The sequence below is a fragment of the Callithrix jacchus genome, chromosome 13 (genome assembly GCF_049354715.1).
Source record: "Callithrix jacchus isolate 240 chromosome 13, calJac240_pri, whole genome shotgun sequence".
Taxonomy (NCBI): Eukaryota; Metazoa; Chordata; class Mammalia; order Primates; family Cebidae; genus Callithrix; species Callithrix jacchus.
This window is the reverse complement of record NC_133514.1, coordinates 13,424,302-13,445,902: the sequence shown is the minus strand read 5'-3', so window position 1 is coordinate 13,445,902 and position 21,601 is coordinate 13,424,302. Positions and strand designations below refer to the sequence as shown.

Genomic DNA, 21,601 nt, shown 5'->3' with positions numbered 1-21,601 from the left:
TATTGTGCCCCCTTCTTGAGATTTGTTTCCCTGAAAGTAACTCGCTCAACCACAGCCCATATCATCTCAAAGGCAAAGATAATTCGGCATAATCCCAGCCTCGTCTCCCTCTAGGTGTCTGGCAGAAGGGAGAGAACCGTGCCGCATGCAGAAGAAAATGATGTTCACTCCCCATCACTTCCTCCCAGCAAGCTCTACTCAAGACAAAGTGCATTCTGCAGAAAAATGCAGAAGAAGTCATAGATTGAGTCCAAGCGACCAAATATTTCAACAGAGAGAGAGGTCCTGTTGGTCCACAATCAATAAGTACCAGAAAACATCGGAGAAGGAGAGAAAGAGACAGAACCCAAGAAAAAGAGAGAAAAGAGAGCAGCCATCCAAGACAGGAAGAGATTGTGCAGACAGTGGCAGCAAAGGGCTTCAAGGAGGAAGAGGAGAAGAACAAATGACAGAGAAGGTGTGGAAGGAAAGAGACCCGGACACAGCAAGTCAGCCAAAGACAGAGAATGGACACAGACCTGCAGAGACAAATGCAACGAACACCCCAAACCCAACAGACAACGCAACCTCCGGCAGAGGTCCTTTGTCTCAAAATAATCCAAGCAGATTGCAAATTACTTCAGCCATTGTGGAAGACAGCGTGGTGATTCCTCAAAGACCTAAAAACAGAAATACCATTCCACCCAGCAATCCCATTACTGGATATGTACCCAAAGGAATATAAATCATTCCTTTAAGACACGTGCATACATATGTTCACTGCAGCACTATTCAGAATAGCAAAACGTGGAATCAATCTAAATGCCCACCAATAAGAGACTGGATAAAGAAAATGTGGTACATATACACCCTGGAATACTATGCAGCCATGAAAAAGAACAAGATTGTGTTCTTTGCAGCAACATGGATGGAGCTAGAGCGCATTATTTTTAGCAAACTGAGCCAAGAACAGAAAACCAAATACCTGATATTCTCACTGATAAGTAAGAGCTAAATGCTGATAACACATGAACACATAGAGGGGAACAACACACACTGAGCCTGTCGGAGGGAAGAGGGTGGGAGGAGGGAGAGGATCCAGAAAAATAACTAATGGGTACTAGGCTTAATACCTGGGTGACGAAATTATCTGTACAACAAACTCCATGACACAAGTTTACCTATATAACAAACCTGCACATGCACGCCTGAACTTAAAATAAAATTTAAATAAAATAAAATACCTCAAACAATTACTCAAAATTTTGGGTGGCTTCAAGTATGCCATTCATTGAAGAGATCGTCTTTGGAGGGGAGACTGCAGGCGAGGATCTCCAAGATATAACCTCATCCACTGTATGTCCCCAGTAAGCTAAACATCCCCTGTGCAAAAGCATAGATAGAGAGCCCGAGGCTCACAAATGCAAATGAATCCTACACAATTTGTTCCCTTGAGGACGAGCAGGCTGATTTGCTACAGGTAGGTAATGATGTTTTTTCCCATTCATTTTCTTCCCATCCTACCTGGTGAGCCTGTACACAGAACAGTCTGGAAGGTCTCAACAGCAATTGTCAGGCATGGAGCCAACCCTAAAGGTAAGGAATATGGAATAGCCTTAGAGATATTTTTCTCTGTAATTGCCAGGTATTTCCTCATATTTGGGGGGATGATTTTCTTTTCCACAACTAAGCTCTGTAGTGCTGATGAATACAGAGATCCCTTGCTGGGAGCATCTCACTCTTTTCCCAGCTTGACAATACCTGCTCTAAAGCTCTCCTGAGTTGCTAAGAATCCCTCTCTCAAGGGTCTTCACAATGAATTCATGTACATGGAGGAAGGATTTTCACAGAAACACATCATTTCACAGAAATGGTTGCAGAAACTCATCCTAGGTTCTCACAACCCAGCCACAGCACAAACAATCCTTGTTAGTGGCTGTAATGTAGCAGGGGATTGGCTGACTGACTGTGTCTGGGTCTCTTTCCTTCCGTGCTTTCTCTGTCATTTGTTCTTCTCTTCTTCCTCCTCCAAGCCCTTTGCTGTTGCTGTCCACACAGTCTCTTCCTGTCTTGGATGGCTACTCTCTTTTCTTAAAATCCAAGCAGATCGCAAATAACTTCAACCATTGTGGAAGACAGCGTGGTGATTCCTCGAAGACCTAAAAGCAGAAAATCATTAGACCAAGCAATCCCATTACTGGGTATATACCCAAAGGAAGATAAAGTGTTCTGTTATAAAGATACATGTATACATATGTTCATTGCAGCACTATTCACAATAGCAAAACACGGAATCAGTCTAACTGCCCATCAATAATAGACTGGATAAAAGAAAGTGGTACATACATACACCCTGGAATACTATGCAGCCATAAAGAAGAATAAGATCGGCCAGGCGTGGTGGCTCAGGCCTATAATCCCAGCACTTTGGGAGGCCGAGGCAGGTGGATCACGAGGTCAAGAGATTGAGACCATCCTGGTCAACAAGGTGAAACCCCATCTCTACTAAAAATACAAAAATTAGCTGGGCATGGTGGCACATGCCTGTAGTCCCAGCTACTCAGGAGGCTGAGGCAAGAGAATTGCTTGAACCCAGGAGGCGGAGGTTGCTGTGAGCTGAGATCACACCATTGCACTCCAGCCTGGGTAACAAGAGCGAAACTCCATCTCAAAAAAAAAAAGAACAAGATCATGTCCTTTGCAGCAACATGGATGGAGCAAGAGGGCATTATTTTTAGCAAACTAACTCAGGAACAGAAAACCAAATACCCCATGTTCTCATATGATTTAAGGGCATTTAAATGAGAACATGGGGTACTTGGTTTTCTAAATCTGGATTTAGGTCTCCCTTCCAGCTCCGTCCACTTCTCACTGTATCACTTTGGCTGTGTTCACAGGGTAGCAAAGCTCCCATCCTCACACCTGTTCCTTCCTTTTGCTTCAGCTCTTTCTTGTCTTTCACTGAAGCACTGCAACATTGAGTCCCCAGGTAGCTCCCACAAACTTCATCCCTCCCCAGAGACAACCACTATCCTGAATTCAGACCCTGTTGTGTCCATGTATATTTAATAGCTTTTTGTTTAAGTATGCACATATAAATACCATAGAGTCGTTTAGATTTCAAAAGGTTTCGTACCCTCTGCAACTTGTACGCACATATAAATATCATAAATAGTTGCCGATTTCAAAACTTTTACATCATTCTGCAACTTGCCTTTTTTTTTCTTTCCATGATGGTTTAGAGCTTTGTCCATACATTAGCCCTGATTCATTCGTTTTAACGGTTACTGCATTCCACAGCCTCACCTGTTTTCAACAGCCTTGCTGGAAGCAGAGTCTGTGCCTTCCCATCTTCCCTCCCTTCCTCCGCAGGATTGAACATCAGAATTTGGAGCCAGATGGGCTCAGCAGTCCGTCCTGTGCTTCCAGTGGGCCAGTCCCCTGCTACATTACAGCCACTGTTAATTTCCACCAGGGTTTATCTCGAGTGATTGGATTAATGAGACTGTTGATACAGTAATTTCACTGCCGTCTTCATAATCAGTGCTCAGTGGCAGCTGTTGTAGTCATGATCCTTCTCAGTGGGAAGAGGTAGAGATAAAACTGGAAGTAGAGCTTTTCGAAACTACATGAAGCAGGAAATTTAAAATGGGACCTGGCTAATTCCTACCCAAAAGACCACTGAGACTTGGCAAATAAAAGTAAATAAAAGCTGTGCTTTGGGCATATTGGGAGATATATATAGGAATGACATTTTCTCAAAATATTGATAATTAAACAGTAATTAACTGAAAACTTCTCTTTTTGTTTTGTTTTGTTTTAGAAAACCCTGAGAATTATATATTATAACAGCAGAATAAAATTGCATATGTTGAACTGCTGGGTTAGGTGGCTGTGAGAGCTGTGCATTGTCTGAGTTCACCATTCGGGGCGGGGGCAGATTGTCAAGCCTGTCCCTCTGATTGTAGCTGCGAGTTTCATGGCAGTGAAATCCATGTCATTTACCACTGGAGCCAAGCACATATCTGGTCTTTCCATTTGTTAAATGAATTGTTTAGTGAATGAAGAAAAGTAGCAACAGGGAAGTCATATTGGCACATAAGAATTTTCTGAAGGCTGCCCATGAAAAATGGAATTATACCAAGCTGGCAAAGGGGCTATAGATAAGCTCACACATGGCAGCTATAAACAGAAAGGGAAGAAGCATGTCTACAAATGTTATGATGAAAACAAGTTCATTCAGCAAACACCAGCCAAGGGCTTTCTAAGCCCAGTGCTACATCCTGAAGAGAAACAGAAAGGGCCTAAGGCCAAGGGAAGGGAGGAAATATTTACTGAACATCTATGGAACATCATTTTATTCATGTTAAATTTCATCTTTACCACACAGAGAAGTGGATGCAAGCTCCATTTTGCTCATGAGTATGTTACAGGACCAACAGGTTGGTATGCCCATTGCACAGTAACATACCAATTACACTGAGACAGCAGAGTTTGCAGCAGAGAAAGAGTTTAATGATCACAGGGCTCCGAGCAAGGAGATGGAAGGAGGCCCTCAAATCCATCACCCTGAGGAGCTCTAGGCTGGAGTTTTTTAAGGGACCATGGAGGGCAAGGGGCTGGAAAATTGAGGTCATTGATTGGTTAGAGGAGAAAGGATGAAATCATCAGAATGTGGAAACTGCATTCTGTGGTGAGTCAGCTCCTGTGAGGTCCTTCAGACCAGCTGACGTCAGTAGCTTCATTGGTATGCAGAACCTGAGAGAATATCTCAAATGGAAAATGTAACACTTTATAACATTCAGGCTGTTATCTATAGAGCAGTTAAGGGGAACTATAATCTTGCAGGGTCTACGTGATTCTGAGGCAACAGGCACCAAACAGCTAGGAGGAAGCAGGTCAGAGAGCAGGCTGCCCTCATGATTAATACTGCGTGTGCTGCAAGCAAGCACATTCAGTATTTATCTTAGTTTCTTCCCCTTCCTTCTTCCATGACTAATTTTATAAAGTGTACAGGGATGGCTTCAAACATGCCAAGACTGAGAATGGCTGTCTAATGGAGCCACTGCCATTCAGCTAAGCAGCAGCAGACTCAGGATTCATGCCCAGTTCCCCCTGCCCTGAATGCCCTTGGCTTCCCAGAGCAAATATGGCATCTCTCCAAAGTAAGGAATGGTCCTAGACTTTGAAGAGCTTACACACTAACAAAGGAGATCGCTTCAGTTTAATTTAAAAAATAACTCATTAGAAAACAACCATGGACAGAGGGATTGACATTTCCGTACTCCTCGTAACCAGGTAAAGTTCAGCTTATGAAATTTTACCTCACACTGTTTTCTTCCTACAATCTAGAAAAACACCACCTCAATGTTTTCACTTCTTCTATTCCTGTTTCCTAGGATGATTTCTTCACACACTCCACCTGACCACATGGGTTGGTCTTTGTCAGGAACACTGCCACTCTTTGGAGCACCCAGCCTCTGAACCTCCTTCCAACGTTTGAGGTGCTCCCAATCTTATGAATTTTAGTGAGAGGCAGAGGCTACCTCCCACTACAGGGGCCAAAAACGCCAGCTGGTGACCTTTCCGGTCCTCCTGCCGCTAGAGCATGATCACATGGCCTTGACTTTGAAACAGGTGTGAGTGAGGCAAGGAAGCAAGAACCACAGATGATTCTCAATGATATTTGAGCCCCTGGTGGAAGAGTGGTGAAGTGCTAGGGCGGCAACTCCTGTCCAGAGCCAGGGCTCCTGGTGCTGGTACCGAGGGTGTAGTCTTCAGCAGGACAACAGCTGTGTCCTCCCCAGACCCACTCTGTATTGGAATGTGCTGGGATTATATCCCTTGGTCCTGGCTCAGTGGCCTCTGAACTCAGGTCTGCATGTCTCTACCCTTCTACTAAGCTAATCAACATTATTTCTTAGAGAATTTTAATCAATAATAAGACTTAAATGTGAAACTTGGATAAATTAGTTAAATCCTGCTTGCCTCCCCATAGAGAGACAACATACTGCTTGGAATTGATATTCCCATTTTCATGCATCTTTAATACTTTACTACATATTAGGGAACCCTGAGCATGACATGGCATCATCCTGTATATTCTTTATTTTTTCTTTTTGAATAGGGTCTTGCTATATTGCCCAGGCAGGTCTCAGACTCCTGGGCTCAAGCTATCCTCCCGCCTCTGCCTTGCTAAAAGCTGGGATTACAGGCGTGAGCTGCAGCGCCGGGCCATCCTGTATATCCTTAAACTTCATATGAATGGTATCATACTCTATGTATCCTTCTGAAGCTGGCTTTTTCTCACTCAACACTATGATTATTAATTATTCCAGGATGATGCATGTGGCTATTAGTTCACTCATTCTTACTGCCGAGACTCTAATAGAATTCTACTGAAAGACTGTATCACGATTTGTACATTCCCTTATAACCAGACGTTTGAGTTATTTCTAATGTTTTGTTAATATAAATAATACTGCTGCAGACCCTCTGATACGTCTTTTTCTGGTCTTTGCATGCCAGGGTTCCTAGATGGTATATTCCTAGGAGTAGAATTGATAGGTCTTTCCCTATGAGCCTCCCCAGGCTAACTAGATATTGCCATATATGTAGTTCTCTGAAGAGGTTATATCTTACATTGGTTTAACAAGTTCCTTTCGCTTAAACCATCCAGAGTCCATTTCTATTACTTGTAACTAAGAATACAGTCTGATATTGGGAGAGAATTTCCATGGGTTTCTCACCTTTGTGCACATCTTAGAGCAGAGGTTATCACTGTCTTTGTTCCAGAGTATCTTTCCAAGGATGTTTATACAATGAACAGCTTTGGAAAAGAGATAGGTCCTCAGAAGCAGAAGCCAAGGCGTATTTGTTCTCTGTGCAGAATAAAAAAGATAATGTCTCCTTCCAGGGTGTAAGTTGGACAGGCTTAATTAAACTCATTATAAAAGATTCAGGTTACTTAGGCTTGGGTTTCCTCTCTTGAAATGAACCCCACTTTGTATAAAGGCATCATCTAAACATCTTCACAACCTGGGGCTCAGGGAAGTAGTATAAATGATGATATTCTGGCCATAGTCATTGCAATGAGTAACAAAGTCCTTTGTCTCTGAACCAGGAGCCTCATGTCTTCTGCCAGCATCCATAAAATTCTGTCAAGCTGACTCATTAGCTTGCAAGCAGTATAAAATCTCAGACCCTTCACAGTTCTTGAAAAATGACACAGCAAGTAGGGTGGTTTGTGTAATCAACCCTCAAGGAAACTAGGGGAGGAACCTGAGATTGGTTGTCTGAACTGATCAGAGCTTATGACACTTTTAAAAACATTAATATTAAGAAAGGAGACTTTAGCCATTCATGTGTATACATTAGGAATGCTCCCAGCTGTAAGCAATGGAATATTGATGTTAATTGTGGCTTCAGCAATAAAGACTTAATCATATCATATAACAAGAACTCTGGAAATCAGAATTGCAGAGCTGATACAGAAGCTCAGTAAGACCAAAGGCCCAGCCTCCTTTTTCCTGTTCTGTCCTGTCATCCTTAGTTGTCACCTCATCATTACCAGATAGCTGTTGCAGCTCCTCAAGGTAGACAAGAGAAAGGATGGACCAGTTTCATCTGTTCTTTTTACCAGAAAAGCAAACCATTGCCCTGAAGCCTTCTGGATCAGGATAAATCCATCACTGCTCATGACTTTCAGCTGGGCAAATGCTACCCACCCCCAGCAAAACCAGCAAGCAAGAAAGAAGAGGCCAAAGGAAAGTGGGGTGAATGTTCACCAAGGATCCTACGGTGTCTGCCACAGCCTGCCCAGAGATCCCCAGCATCCCAATACCTGATCCAGTTGCCACATCCGGCTCAAAGTCCAGGATGGCAGGTCCAAATGTGCCTTCTCAAGGTCTAGTGACCTGTAAGCTAAAGAAACCACATTATTTCATTCACCTGCTCAACAGTATCAAGGAAGGAATAGAATAAGTGAATCAACATTTTTCAGAAAAAAGGAAAAGTAGTCACCCATCCACAACATGCATACCATATCCCACTTAAAGTGAACAGAGCAGACACTCTGGCTGGCAGTCTTGAGCTCCTCAGTGTGCCAGGCCAGCAACCCCTGGTTCTGCCTTTGAAATAATCCCTTTTGCCCCTTGGCCTCTCTGGCCCCTTGTCCTGGACCCTGGAGGTGCTGCCTTGCCCACTGTCCTCCACGGCCCCTCTGAGATGGGCACTGAGACGGATGCCCTGGAGTTGCATGATTTTCACAGTCTTACGTTTTAGAAGCGGGGTCTCACTGTGTTGCCCAATCTGGTCTCAAACTCCTGGGCTCAAGCCATTCTTCCACCTCAGCTTCCTGAGTAGCTGGGGTTACAGGCACACACCACTGCTCTTGGCACAGCCCTTTCTCTTTTAGCTGGCACAGTGTTTCTTATACAGTTTTAAAAGGCTACTATGTACATTCTTGGACGAGTCTTTTTTTGGATAGCAGAAACACTTTTTCACCTATCCAATTAGAAAAGGTCAAAATCTTGGATGACACATCGCGTTGGCAAGGTCATGCAGGCAGCCAATCTCATATTGCTGATGGGAGCATAAACTGGAACTACTTCCATGGAGGGCAATTTGGCTAAATGTATCCCTCATATATATGTGAGTAATTCCAAGATATATATAGACATCTATCTATATACATTTGACTCTATACATACACATTACTCATGCAATGTCTTTTGACTAATTCCATTTCCAGGAATGTATCAAACAAATGTATTTACGCACAAAAAACGACAGTTCTACAAGATTATTCATTGCAGCCATGTTCCTAAAGCACAGGCTTGGAAAGCACCTAAATGTCAATCAATCAGGGGCGGCTGAATAAAATATGGTACATCCATACAATGATACTGTATGCAGCCATACAAAACGAGAATACTCTTAACTTAGATCTCCAAGAAACGTACTTAAAAACAGGTGCAGAACAGTGTATAGAGGATAGACAGCATCATCTGTGCCAAAAAGAAAGGGAAGTCATATGCCTCTGGAAGGACACCTAAGAAATTGATAACAAAGCTTGCAGACGCGAACTGAGTGACGTGGACATGGGTGAGAGCAAGACTTTCCACTGGTATTCGTTCTTTCGTCTTTGGGCCATGTGAATATATTAGCTAGCTAACATTTCAGATTAAACACTTGGTAGGCCAGTGTTCATGGCAGCATTGTTCACAGTAGCCAAATGATGAAACAGCCTAAATATCCATCGACGGGTAAATAAACAAACACAGTGTGGTGCATCCGCACCATGTGACTCAGGCCAGAAAAGGAAGAGAATTCTAACGCATGCTACTGCATGATGAACCTTGAGGACTATGCTCAGTGAAATCAGCCAGTCACAAAAGGGTGACTATCATATGATTCCATTACTAAGAAGGTACCGAGAAAACACAAATTCACAGAAACAGAAAGTAGAATGGGGTTGCCAGGGGCCGTAGGGGAAGGGAAAAAGGGAATTGCTGTTTAATGGGTTAGGTACCATTTTTACAAGATGAAAAGCGTCCTGGAGAGGGATCATGGTGACGGCTGCACATTATAAATGTATTCATACCACCGAAATGGACATATGTAAATGGTTACAATGGCAGTTTTCAGTTATGCGTATTTCAACACATTTTTTTTTAAATTGGTAAAGAAAGGAAAAGGAAGGAAGGGGGGAGGGAGGGAAGGAGGGAATAAGGGAGGGAAGAAGGAAGGAAGAACGGACGGATGGAAGGAAGGAGGGAATCAGACAAAATCCAATTGAGAGGCATTCTACAAAATAGCCAGTACTCAAAACTGCCGAGGTCAGGAAGAGCAAGGCCGGGCTGTCGGAAATCAGAAGAAACTGAGGAGACATAACAAGTAGATGCCATGTGCATCCTGGATTTGATCCTGGAACAGGACAGGGATGGTAACTTAAACACTTGTGAAATTCAAATAATGCCTGGAGTTAATAGACTGGCACCAATGTCCTCTGGTCCTGTAGGATATTAACAATCAGGGAAACTGGGTGAGGGGTAGATGGAGGCTCTCTATACTGCCCTAAGAATGTTTGCATAAGCCTCAAGTTATTCCAAAATAAAAAGTGTATTTTAAAACTCCAACATTTTAGTTATTTTCAGGAACAGGATTTGCCAGAATAACCTAACCCCCCTTAATCTGAAAATGGAAGGCTTTCCCCTAGACAACCCCATCACTCATTCCCTATCACCTTCAGGTCCCTGCTCCAATGTCAACTGATCGAGGATTCTCCCCTGAACACACTACTAAAAACCGCTGCAACGTTTGTAATCCGTTTCTTAGTAGCCCCGCCTCACTTGGCGTGATGGTTAATACGGAGTGTCAACTTGATTGAAGGATACAAAGTACTAATGCTGGGTGTGTCTGTCAGGGTGTTGCCAAAAGAGATGAACATTTGAGTCAGTGGGCTCGGGAAGGCAGATCCACCCTTAATCTGGTGGGCACCACCTAATCATTGCTGGCCAACATAAAGCAGGCAGAGAAACGTGAGAAGGAGAGAGGCACGAAGCTTCCCAGCCTACATCTTTCTCCCCTGCTGGATGCTTCCTGCCCTCCAGCATCCGACTCCAACTTCATCAGTTTGGGGACTCAGACTGGCTCTATCTGGCAGCGTTGGACCAACAATGAACTCCGGAGCAACAATGGCTATTGCTCATCCACAACTAGAAGTGTCGGATGTGCTATCTCCATATGGTGGCAGAGGCAGCAGTGACAGTCACACAGAAATAGAACCAATCCTACAAAAGTAATTTTGATCACGGCTCCCGCTTATGTAGCCTTCAAGTCCAGTTTTCCAGGACCTCCTCTCAGTGAGTGGGTGTGAGCTACCCAACTTAATAAATTACTTTGCTACTAATGTCAGTCAGAATCAGTGTCTGTTACTTGCAATTAAGGACCCTGATAAGTGAGTCCTTTTCTGAGGATAGTGATTTAGAAACATCGAGGTTCCAGGCAGACCCAGAAAATTGATGGTACAGTCACACTAGAAGCATATTAACGTGATTGTGCGGGCTCTGGTCCTTCAATTGAAGCTCTATTCTCTGCTGAGTTCATCCACATCGGGCATAGATACTGCTGGAATGCACATGTAATCTTACATTCAGGAGGGCTGAGGACCCTGCAATGGTTAATTTTACATGTCAACCAGACTGCTCCATGGGGTGCCCAAATATTTGGTTAAATGTTATTCTGGGTATGTGTATAAGGGTGTTTCTGGATGAGACTGACATTAGAATCAGTAGACTGAGTCAAGCAGATTGCCCTTCCCAGTGTGTGCAGACCTCATCCCATCAATCGAAGGCCTAAATTTTCAAAAGGCTGAGTAAGAGGGAATTTACTCTCTCCATCTACCTGATGGCCTTGGAGCTGGAACACTGATTTCCTGACGTGGAACTTGGAGTGAAACTTGCACCATTGGCTCTCCTGCTTCTCAGCCTTTGAACTGCAGAGCTTGGGATTGCTCAGCCTCTGTAATGACAGGAGCCAATTCCTTATAATATATCTCTTCCTCCATATCCATCCATACATGAGATATGTGACACACACACACACACACACACACTACATACAGGTATATCTCATTTCACTGAGCATTGCTTTATTGTACTTTGCAGACATTGTGTTTTTTACAAATTGAAGGTTTGTGTTAATCCTATGTTGAGCAATTCTATCATTAAGATTTTTCCAACAGTGGGTATTTACATTGTGAGTCTGTGTCACATTCTGGAAATTCTCATAATGTTTTAAACATTGTTCTTATGATTATATCGCTGTGGTGATCTGTGATCAGTGACCTGTGACATTACTATTGTCATTGTTGTGGTGGGTGGGACATGAACTATGCCCATGGAAGATGGTGAACTTCATCAATAAATGTGGGTGTTCCGACTACCCCACCCACGGGCTGTTTCCTCATCTCTCTTTATTTCCCTGGGTTTCCATATGCCCTGAGACACAATATTATTGAAATTAAGCCATTGAATAATCCTACAATGGTCTCTAAGTGTTTGAGTGAAAGGAAGAATTGCTTATCTCTCACTTAAAAGCTAGAGGCCAGATACAGTGGCTCATGCTTGTAATCCCAGCACTTTGGGGGACCAAGGCAGGCAGATCACTTGAGGTCAGGAGTTCAAAACCAGCATGGCCAACATGGCAAAACCCCATCTCTACTAAAAATACAAAAATTAGCCAGGCATGGTGGTACGTGCCTGTAATCCCAGCTCTTTGGGAGGCTGAGACAGGAGAATCCCTTGAACAAGGAAGGCAGAAGTTGCAGTGAGCCAAGGTCATGCCACTGCACTCCAGCCTGGGTGACAGAGCGAGACTCCATCTCAAAAAAAAAAAAAGTTAGAAATGGTTAAACGTGCTCGCTTCGGCAGCACATATACTAAAATTGGAACGATACAGAGAAGATTAGCATGGCCCCTGCGCAAGGATGACACGCAAATTCGTGAAGCGTTCCATATTTTTAAAAACCCTAGAAGGAAATCTAGGCAAAACTATTCAGGACATAGGAGTAGGCAAGGACTTCATGAACAAAACACCAAGAGCATTGGCAACAAAAGCCAAAATAGACAAATGGGACCTAATGAAACTCCACAGCTTCTGCACGGCAAAAGAAACAGTCACTAGAGTGGATCGGCAACCAACAGAATGGGAAAAAATTTTCGCAGTCTACCCATCTGACAAAGGGCTGATATCCAGAATTTACAAACAACTCAAGCAGATTTACAGGAAAAAAACAAACAAGCCCATTCAAAAGTGGGCAAAGGATATGAACAGATACTTTACGAAAGAAGACATATATGAGGCCAACAATCATATGAAAAAATGCTCATCGTCACTGGTCATCAGAGAGATGCAAATCAAAACCACATTGAGATACCATCTCACGCCAGTTAGAATGGCGATCATCAAAAAATCTGGAGACAACAGATGCTGGAGAGGATGTGGAGAAAAAGGAACACTTTTACACTGTTGGTGGGAGTGTAAATTAGTTCAACCATTGTGGAAGACAGTGTGGCGATTCCTCAAGGCCTTAGAAATAGAAATTCCATTTGACCCAGCAATCCCATTACTGGGTATATATCCAAAAGACTATAAATCGTTCTACTATAAGGACACATGTACACGAATGTTCATTGCAGCACTGTTTACAATAGCAAAGACCTGGAATCAACCCAAATGCCCATTGATAATAGACTGGATTGGAAAAATGTGGCACATATACACCATGGAATATTATGCAGCAATCAGAAATGATGAGTTCGTGTCGTTTGTAGGGACATGGATGAATCTGGAAAACATCATCCTCAGCAAACTGACACAAGAACAGAAAATGAAACACCGCATATTCTCACTCATAGGTGGGTGATGAAAAATGAGAACACATGGACACAGGGAGGGGAGTACTAAACACTGGGGTCTATTGGGGGGAAAAGGGGAGGGCCAGCGGGAGGGGGAGGTGGGGAGGGATAGCCTGGGGAGAAATGCCAAATGTGGGTGAAGGGGAGAAGAAAAGCAAAGCACACTGCCATGTGTGTACCTACGCAACTGTCTTGCATGCTCTGCTCATGTACCCCAAAACCTATAATCCAATAAAAAATTAAAAAAAAAAAAAAAAAAAAAAAAAAAAAAAAGAAATGGTTAAACTTAGTGAGGAAGGCATGTCTAAGCCAAGATAGACCGAAAGCTAGGCCAAACAATTAGCCAAGCTGTGAATGCAAATAAAAAGATTTTGAAGGAAATTAAAAGAGCTACTCCAGAGAACAGACTAATGATAAGGAAGGGAAACAGCCTTATAGCTGTTGTAGAGAGAGTTTGAATGGTCTAGATAGAAGACCAAAACAGCTCTAACATTCCCTTAGGCCAAAGCCTAATCCAGAGGAAGGCACTAACTCTAATCAATTCTATGAAGTCTGAGAGAGGTAAGGAAGCTGCAGAAGAACAGTTGGAGGCTAGCATAGGTTGGCTCCTGAGGTTTAAGGGAAAAAGGCATTTTCATTACACAAAAGTGCAAGGTGAAACAGCAAGTGCTGCTGTAGAAGCTGCCTGCAGCAAGTTATCCAGAAGATCTAGCTGAGATCATCGATGAGGGTGGCTTCACTAAACAACAGATTTTCAGGGTAGACCAAATAGTCTTGTATTGGAAGAAGATGCCATCTAGGGTTTTCATGACTAGAGAGAAGTAAATGCCTGGTTTCAATGCTTCAAAAATCAGATTGACTCTCTTGTTAGGGGCTAATAAAGCTGGTGATTTTAAATTGAAGCCAATGCTATTGTCCCTTCTGAAAATCCTAGGGTTCTTGAGAATTATGCTAAATCTACTCTTCCTATACTCTGTAAATGAAATAACGAAGCCTGGATGACAGTACATCTGTTTACGACATGATTTACTGAATATTTTAAGCCCACTGTTGAGACCTACTGCTCAGAAAAAAAAATTTCTTTCAAAATGTTACTACTCATTGACAGTGTACCAAGTCACCCAAGAACTCTGATGGAGATTTACAAGGAAATTAAGGTTTTCATGCCTGCTAACACATCCATTCTGTAGTCCATGGATTGAGGAGTCATTCTGATTTTCAAGTCTTATTATTTAAGCAATACATTTCACAAGGCTATAGCTACCATAGATAATGATCCCCCTGATGCATCTGGGAAAAGTAAGTTGAAAACTTTCTGGAAAGGATTTACCACTCTAGATACCATTAAGAACATGTGTGATTCATAGAAGAAGGTCAAAATATCCACCTTAGTAGGACTCTGGAAGAAATTTACTCCAACTCTCAAGAACGACTTGAAGGAGTTTAAGTTTTCAGTGGAGGAAGGAACTGCAGGTGTGGTGGAAATAGCAAGAGAGCTAGAATTGGAAGTGGAGCCTGAAGATGTGACTGAACTGCTGCAACCACGTGATGAAACTTGAACAGATGAGGAGCTGCTTCCTATGGATGAGCAAAGAAAGCAGTTTGTTGAGATGGAATCTACTCCTGGTGAAAATGCTGTGGACATTGTTGAAATGACAACCAACGTTTAGAATATTCCATAAACTTAACTGATAAAGCAGAAGCAGGGTTTGAGAAGACCGACTCCAATTTTGAAAGAAATCCTACTGTGAGTAAAATGCTGTCAAATAGCATTCCATGCTACAGAGAAATCTTTCCATGAAGAGTTAATCAATGTGAGAAACTTCATGGTCATCTTATTATAAGAAATTGACACCACCACTCCAGCCCTCAGCCACCACCACCCGGATCAATCAGCAGCCATCAACATCAAGGCAGAACCTTCCAGCAGCAAAAAGATTATGATTTGCCGAAGGCTAAGAGGATCGTTAGCATTTTTAGAAGTATTTTTAATTAAGGTATGTATATTGTTTTTTGGACATAATGCTATTGCACACTTAATAGACTACAATATAGTGCAGACATAACATTTCCATGCACTGAGAAAAGAAAAATTTCATGTGGCTCACTTTATAGCAATATTTACTAAACCAGCAACATCTCCAAGGTATACCTCTTTGTATACATACATATATACATACATATCTCCTATTTGTTTTGTTTCTCTGGAAAAAAACCTGATTAATAGAGATCCTCTCAGGAGAGAAATGTTCCTAGAAGAATAAGAAAATGTACTTCACCCCATAAGGAAGGGAAGGGCATTTCTTTTTTTTTTTTGAGACAGAGTTTCGCTCTTGTTACCCAGGCTGGAGTGCAATGGCGCGATCTTGGCTCACCGCAACCTTCACCTCCTGGGTTCAAGCAATTCTCCTGTCTCAGCTTCCCGAGTAGCTGGGATTACAGGCATGCGCCACCATGCCCAGCTAATTTTTTGTATTTTTAGTAGAAACGGGGTTTCACCATGTTGACCAGGATGGTCTCGATCTCTTGACCTCATGATCCACCCGCCTCGGCCTCCCAAAGTGCAGGGATTACAGGCGTGAGCCACCGCACCTGGACCATGAAGGGCATTTCTTTAACAAGATCTGTTAGGTTAAACCAAGATTTCTCTAACTTTGGCTATCCATACACAGACCACTTAATGGGCATTTCGAGCACAAATTTTAGGTCATTTCTCAAGAGATTCATTGTAAATGTTATGATAAAAATCACAATACATAAAATCCATACCACTCATTTCAGATCAATGAGAAAAATGACAGTTGGAATTCTTTCACCCTTGGGATTGATGACATCGTTTGTGTCACAGGATTCCACATCTGACCGGCTTCTTCTATATTTACCTAAACTTACCGGTTGTGAGTTGTTGAGCAGGGCAGCAAGAGGTTGGCTCTGTCGGAGAGTGCCAGATATTTGGGTTGAACAGGGACACGGAGATCGTGCAGAATGACTCACTGAAGGCTCTTTCAGCTCTGTCAGATGCTAAGTCAATAAGCACATCACACTGAAGAGTTGGAGGCATGACTGGGCTTGGCACCGGTGCTCAATGGATTCCTAATCTACTCTTTGGAAAGTAGCTGTTCACGCTCCATTGCAGCCCCTGGAGGTAATTTTAAAATATGCCAAATAATACATCATTGATTCCTTTCTCCCTGAGAAGGAAATCGTCCAATGTTAGAAAAAAGACAAACTTTCCACCAGTGTTCTGTTGGAAGTTGGTATCTTATCCTCGATATGAAAATTCACGGTCACTCAGCCCTGAGGCAATAGGTTCCAGCTCTAAAAACAATAAACACAGGGCTAACACCAGCGGGCAAAGCACCTGGAGCCTCAGAAACAGTTTATGGTATTATCAGCACCACGAAGAACTGTTCCTGTTTCATTCCTGCTTTCAAAAACTCTTGAGCGGTGCTTTCTCTTGGGTACTTGAGTGTTAAAATGTCTTATACTAGGTACCCAGTGGGTACAATCTGCATAGAGTCACAATTTTCATTATTTTCATCAATCTTGAATCGAGATCAAGAAGGCTAAATACCACTGGCTACCAGTTGTTCTCAGGGAAGACTCACATGTGGATCCACATTGCAGAGCAGGCTGGGCACAGTGGCTCACGCCTGTAACCTTGAGCTCATGAGTTTGAAACCAGCCTGGGCAAACATGGTAAAATCCCGTCCCTGCAAAAAAGTACAAAAATTAGCCAGGCGTGGTGTCTTGTGCCTATAGTCCCAACTACCCAGGAGGTTGAAGTGGGAGGATCCCTTGAGCCCAGAAGGTTGAGGGTGCAGTGAGCCATGATCTGACCACTGCCTCCAGCCTGGGCAAGAGAGCAAGATCCTGTCTCAAAAAAAAAAAAAAAAAAAGTCCTTTATCAATCGCTGCACTGCCTTGCTAGGCACATAGGTAAGTACACTCAGAGAAGATCCCAACACATATTTGCATATCTCTACCACAGCTCACAAACTAATCAGCAACTAAATGAAAAATCTTTTTCTGAGCACATGCTGTTTTAGTGACCAAAGAAAAAGACAAAATTCTCTAAGCTCTTTTCCCTCATGTATGCATCACACCTGTGCCATGAGCCAATTCATACCCTGCCTACGTCAGGAGTTTCCACCAGCCTCGCATGATTGCAACAGCTCTTTCATACTGCCTGTCATCTCCAACGGCACCATTTTTTAAACAAGTTTTTCAGTAACTCGTTTTGCTTAGCGCCGTATCCATTTAGCATCTGTTTTTGGCTGGTTTTACAAGCTTCCCCTCAACAGTGTAACTAACACCTTTTCCTACTATGAGGACTCCGGAACTCTGAACGGGGTCGCTGTAGTTTCAGTCTTGTCTCTGCCATTAGCAACAAAATTAATCAGGTGGAAGTTGACTAAGAGGTTTGTGTGCCCTGTCTGGGAACACCACCAGAACTTTGAAGGCTGCATTTTATACTTGACGAAGTTTTATAACGACTTATTAGGGACCGGGGAAAATAGATCGCTTTCATTAAAATCCAGTTTCTCATTTATTTACTCTCATCCCCTTATTCGCACTCCTCTTTCGACAAATGGTACAATTTTACTTGTTCCAGCACACGGAGTCACATTCTGTATTTGCATATTCTATATTTGGGTTGTGGTGTTTACATTATTGTTTTAATCTCTGTTTTTTTTGGGGGGGGTTGTTGTTTATTTGTTTGTTCGCTCTGTTGCCAGGCTGAAGTACAGTGGAAGGATCTCAGCTCACTGCAACCTCCGACTCCCTGGTCCAAACGATTCTCCTGCCTCAGCCTCCTGAGTAGCTGCGATTACAGGCCTGCGCCACCACACCCAGCTAGTTTTTGTATTTTTAATAGAGACGGGGTTTCACCATGTTGGCCAGGATGGTCTCAATCTCCTGACCTCGTGATCCGCCCACCTCAGTCTCCCAAAGTGCTGGGATTACAGGCATGAGCCACCGCACCCGGCTTTCATCTCCATTTTTATGTTTCTGTGAACCACTTATGAGCCATCTCTCATTTTTAAACTAGGGAAATGCTGCAACACGTTTCATCCTATAAATGTTCCCTTAACTGCTGCTTTTATTGTTTGTAATAGGTTTTGATGCGAATGATCTCCTTTTAGCAGGATCTCCTGTTCTTCCTTTCCCTGGTTTTCTAGATATCACAACACAAAAATGACCATAATAGATACCAAATTCCATCCATGTAGATGCTTTGATCTAGAAGAACTGAATCTGTCCAGTGAAATGTTGCCGAAGATGATACTGTGAAAATGCGGTACGTACACAGCCTTCGAGAAGATGGACACTGACTTCACTGGTTGTTTTTTTGTTTGTGTGTTTGTTTTTAATACCTGTGATTCACTTAATAGCTGAGCTGGGACCACAGGTAATCAGTGATCTGGTCACTCTTTTGATTGCCCAAATTACCAAATCAATGTTTGTTCCATTTTTGGGGGTTATTAACCTATTTCATCTTTTCTTAATTTAAAAATAATTTTTTTTATTTCCAGGAACTTTTTTGGGGGGGGCTCTTTGACCATTCCTTTGCAATACAGTCTAATATTTCAGTAAGGTTTACACAATGGCTTTAAATTTCCTGTTTCTTCCCAAGTCTGAACCAGCACTCACTAGCCTGGCTTTGGCTAGGTTTTCCTTCAAGCCACCGAGCCTGCTAAATGGTTCAGGGCCTTTCTCTGCCTACTTCCATCACTTAATGCAGGTCTGGATGTCAAGTTCTTGCAGGCCGGGGCAGCTGGCCACTTGAGGAGGAACTGTTTCCCCTGTGACTCGGGGCCCAGCAGCCTGGCAAGCAGGGGCCTCTTGACTGAAGCCCCGGAGGGGACACCCAGGATCTCAGGAACATTGGAAGGGCCAGTCCTTTCCACATGGAAGGAGAGCAGTTCAGTCCAGCAGGGCAGTTCCTCTTGAGAGGGACTAAGACCCTTGGAATCTGCAGCCTGTGCCCTCTGAATCAGTAGGCTCTGGCCTTGGCTTTGCCAGAAAGTCTGGCTTCCTTCCAGGTCCTTGGCCATTCCCTCAGTATTGCAAATAATGATGCACCAATGCAACCCTCCACTGGCCCTTGCCCACACTACCTCTCACGCTCAAAGCTCCAGATGTGTTTGGGATCCCTCTCCAGCCTCCAACAGGGAGCCACGTTTGTCTTACTGGTCAATGATCCCAGCAGAGAGGAAAGGACAGGGGGTCATGACGGTGCTCTCCAACCAACGTCTTTCCAGAGGCTCCAGTGTCCACTCGGTCTCCCATTCAGCTCATCCTTCAGGTGGTCATCAGTGAGATTTATCTAAAACACGAAAGGGTCAGACCCTGATGAGAACCATCTGTGAGTCCCCATCAGCCGAGGTCAGAGTGCAAGCTCCGGAGCACAGTTTACTGTTTTCATGGAACCACCTGCCAATGCACGGTTACCTCTGAACAGGACAGAACTGCTGTGGCTCTAACAGTGTCGCTGCATGCCTGTGTGTGCCTATCGATGCTGCTGCCTCCCACTTCCAGTGTGTTCCTATCGATGCTGCTGCTTCCCACTTCCAGTGTGTTCCTATCGATGCTGCTGCCTCCCACTTCCAGTGTGTGCCTATCGATGCTGCTGCCTCCCACTTCCAGTGTGTGCCTATCGATGCTGCTGCCTCCCACTTCCAGTGTGTGCCTATCGATGCTGCTGCCTCCCACTTCCAGTGTGTGCCTATCGATGCTGCTGCCTCCCACTTCCAGTGTGTGCCTATCGATGCTGCTGCCTCCCACTTCCAGTGTGTGCCTATCGATGCTGCTGCCTCCCACTTCCAGTGTGTGCCTATCGATGCTGCTGCCTCCCACTTCCAGTGTGTGCCTATCGATGCTGCTGCCTCCCACTTCCAGTGCTTCTTGTATCTCCGGATTTAGCTCAGGCGTCACCTCCTCCAGGAAGCTGTCCCTTTACCCCCCAGGTCAGGTGAAATAGCTGCTATCAGTTCTGCCGTAGCACTTTAGGAATGCTTCTGTTCTCAAATTCCCCTAATGCATTCACTGTTTCCAGTGGGTTTGGATACGAAGTTCCCCTGTTCTTCATTTCACTGGTTTTCTAGATATTACAATTCAAAAAAGGCCATAATAGCTGCAAAACCCAAGCAATGTAAAGAACATGTAAATAACCGTAAACACGTCGACCTGGAAGAACTGAGTCAACACATGATGTGGAACTTCTGTGATGCTGTCTCCTTTTAAGCCATTAAACCCTCAAAATTGACAACTTTGTCTTACTCATTTCTATATCCCTGGAGCCTGGGACAGTACCAGCCATGTGACATGCCCACAAAATATTATTTGTTAAGTTAAATTGAATGTATGTCACAGTTTCCAACCACACTGAAATTTCTACTTTTTTTTTTTTTTTTTTTTTTTTGAGATGGAGTCTTGCTCTGTCACCAAAGCTGGAGTGCAGTGTCAAAATCTCAGCTCACTGCAACCTCCGCCTCCTGGGCTCAATCGATTCTCCTGCCTCAGCCTTCAGAGTAGCTGAGACTACAGGCTCGCACCACCACAACGGGCTAATTTTTGTATTTTTAGTAGAGACGGGGTTCCACCATACTAGTCAGGCTGGTCTTGAACTCCCCACATTGTGATCCGCCCACCTCGGCCTCCTAAAGTATTGGGATCACAGATGTGAGTCACCGTGCCTGGCCATTTCTACTCTTTTTACAATCCCCATATCAATGCCCCAGGGTATACTTAATGAATTAAATTAGAGCTTTTAATGTATAACTCCCATAACAAAGAATGTTTCATCCTTGAAAGGCAGTAGTGGTTTTCAGAAGCCATCTGAGATTGTATATCACCTGGCCTCAGATTTCTGTAGATGGATATTTTTACCCAAATAATACCATATTGCTTATTGGATATCTGAAACTCTTATTCCTCTAGAACGAACTCATTCCCATTGTCAAGGCTGCAAAATTCTATAATGCACCATGTGAAATAGGCCAAGGTGTTGCTATATCAGCAGTGAGAGATTCTTCTGCCAGCTGAGGACTCGGCTGCTTTGCCAGAAAGTTTCCTTCAACCAGACCACAGTCTCAGTTTGTCCCTGAATAATCCACATTTTCCAGTCTGTTTTGATGCATTCCTTTCCCAGCTCCTTTTTAAGTGGCTGATTCTGCCGGATCACCACAGCACTGCCA

General features: G+C 43.5%; 1 long non-coding RNA gene and 1 other non-coding gene across 2 annotated transcripts in view; one reads left to right on the top strand and one right to left on the bottom strand.

Moving 5' to 3' along the window:
- Positions 1-6,084: 6,084 nt before the first annotated feature.
- LOC103787443 (uncharacterized) overlaps positions 6,085-21,601 on the bottom strand; it is a 41,976-nt gene continuing 26,459 nt past the window's right edge. Inside the window, exons 6-10 of the long non-coding RNA XR_004732641.3 lie at positions 19,523-19,731; positions 16,293-17,113; positions 11,386-11,502; positions 7,823-7,902; positions 6,085-6,860 (exon numbers count right to left, since the gene is read on the bottom strand). This is a non-coding gene — a long non-coding RNA (uncharacterized LOC103787443). The remainder of the gene's footprint in view (positions 6,861-7,822; positions 7,903-11,385; positions 11,503-16,292; positions 17,114-19,522; positions 19,732-21,601) is intronic.
- On the top strand, positions 12,398-12,504 carry LOC118146972 (U6 spliceosomal RNA). The gene has a single exon (XR_004733155.1). It is a non-coding gene; the product is annotated as a U6 spliceosomal RNA (small nuclear RNA).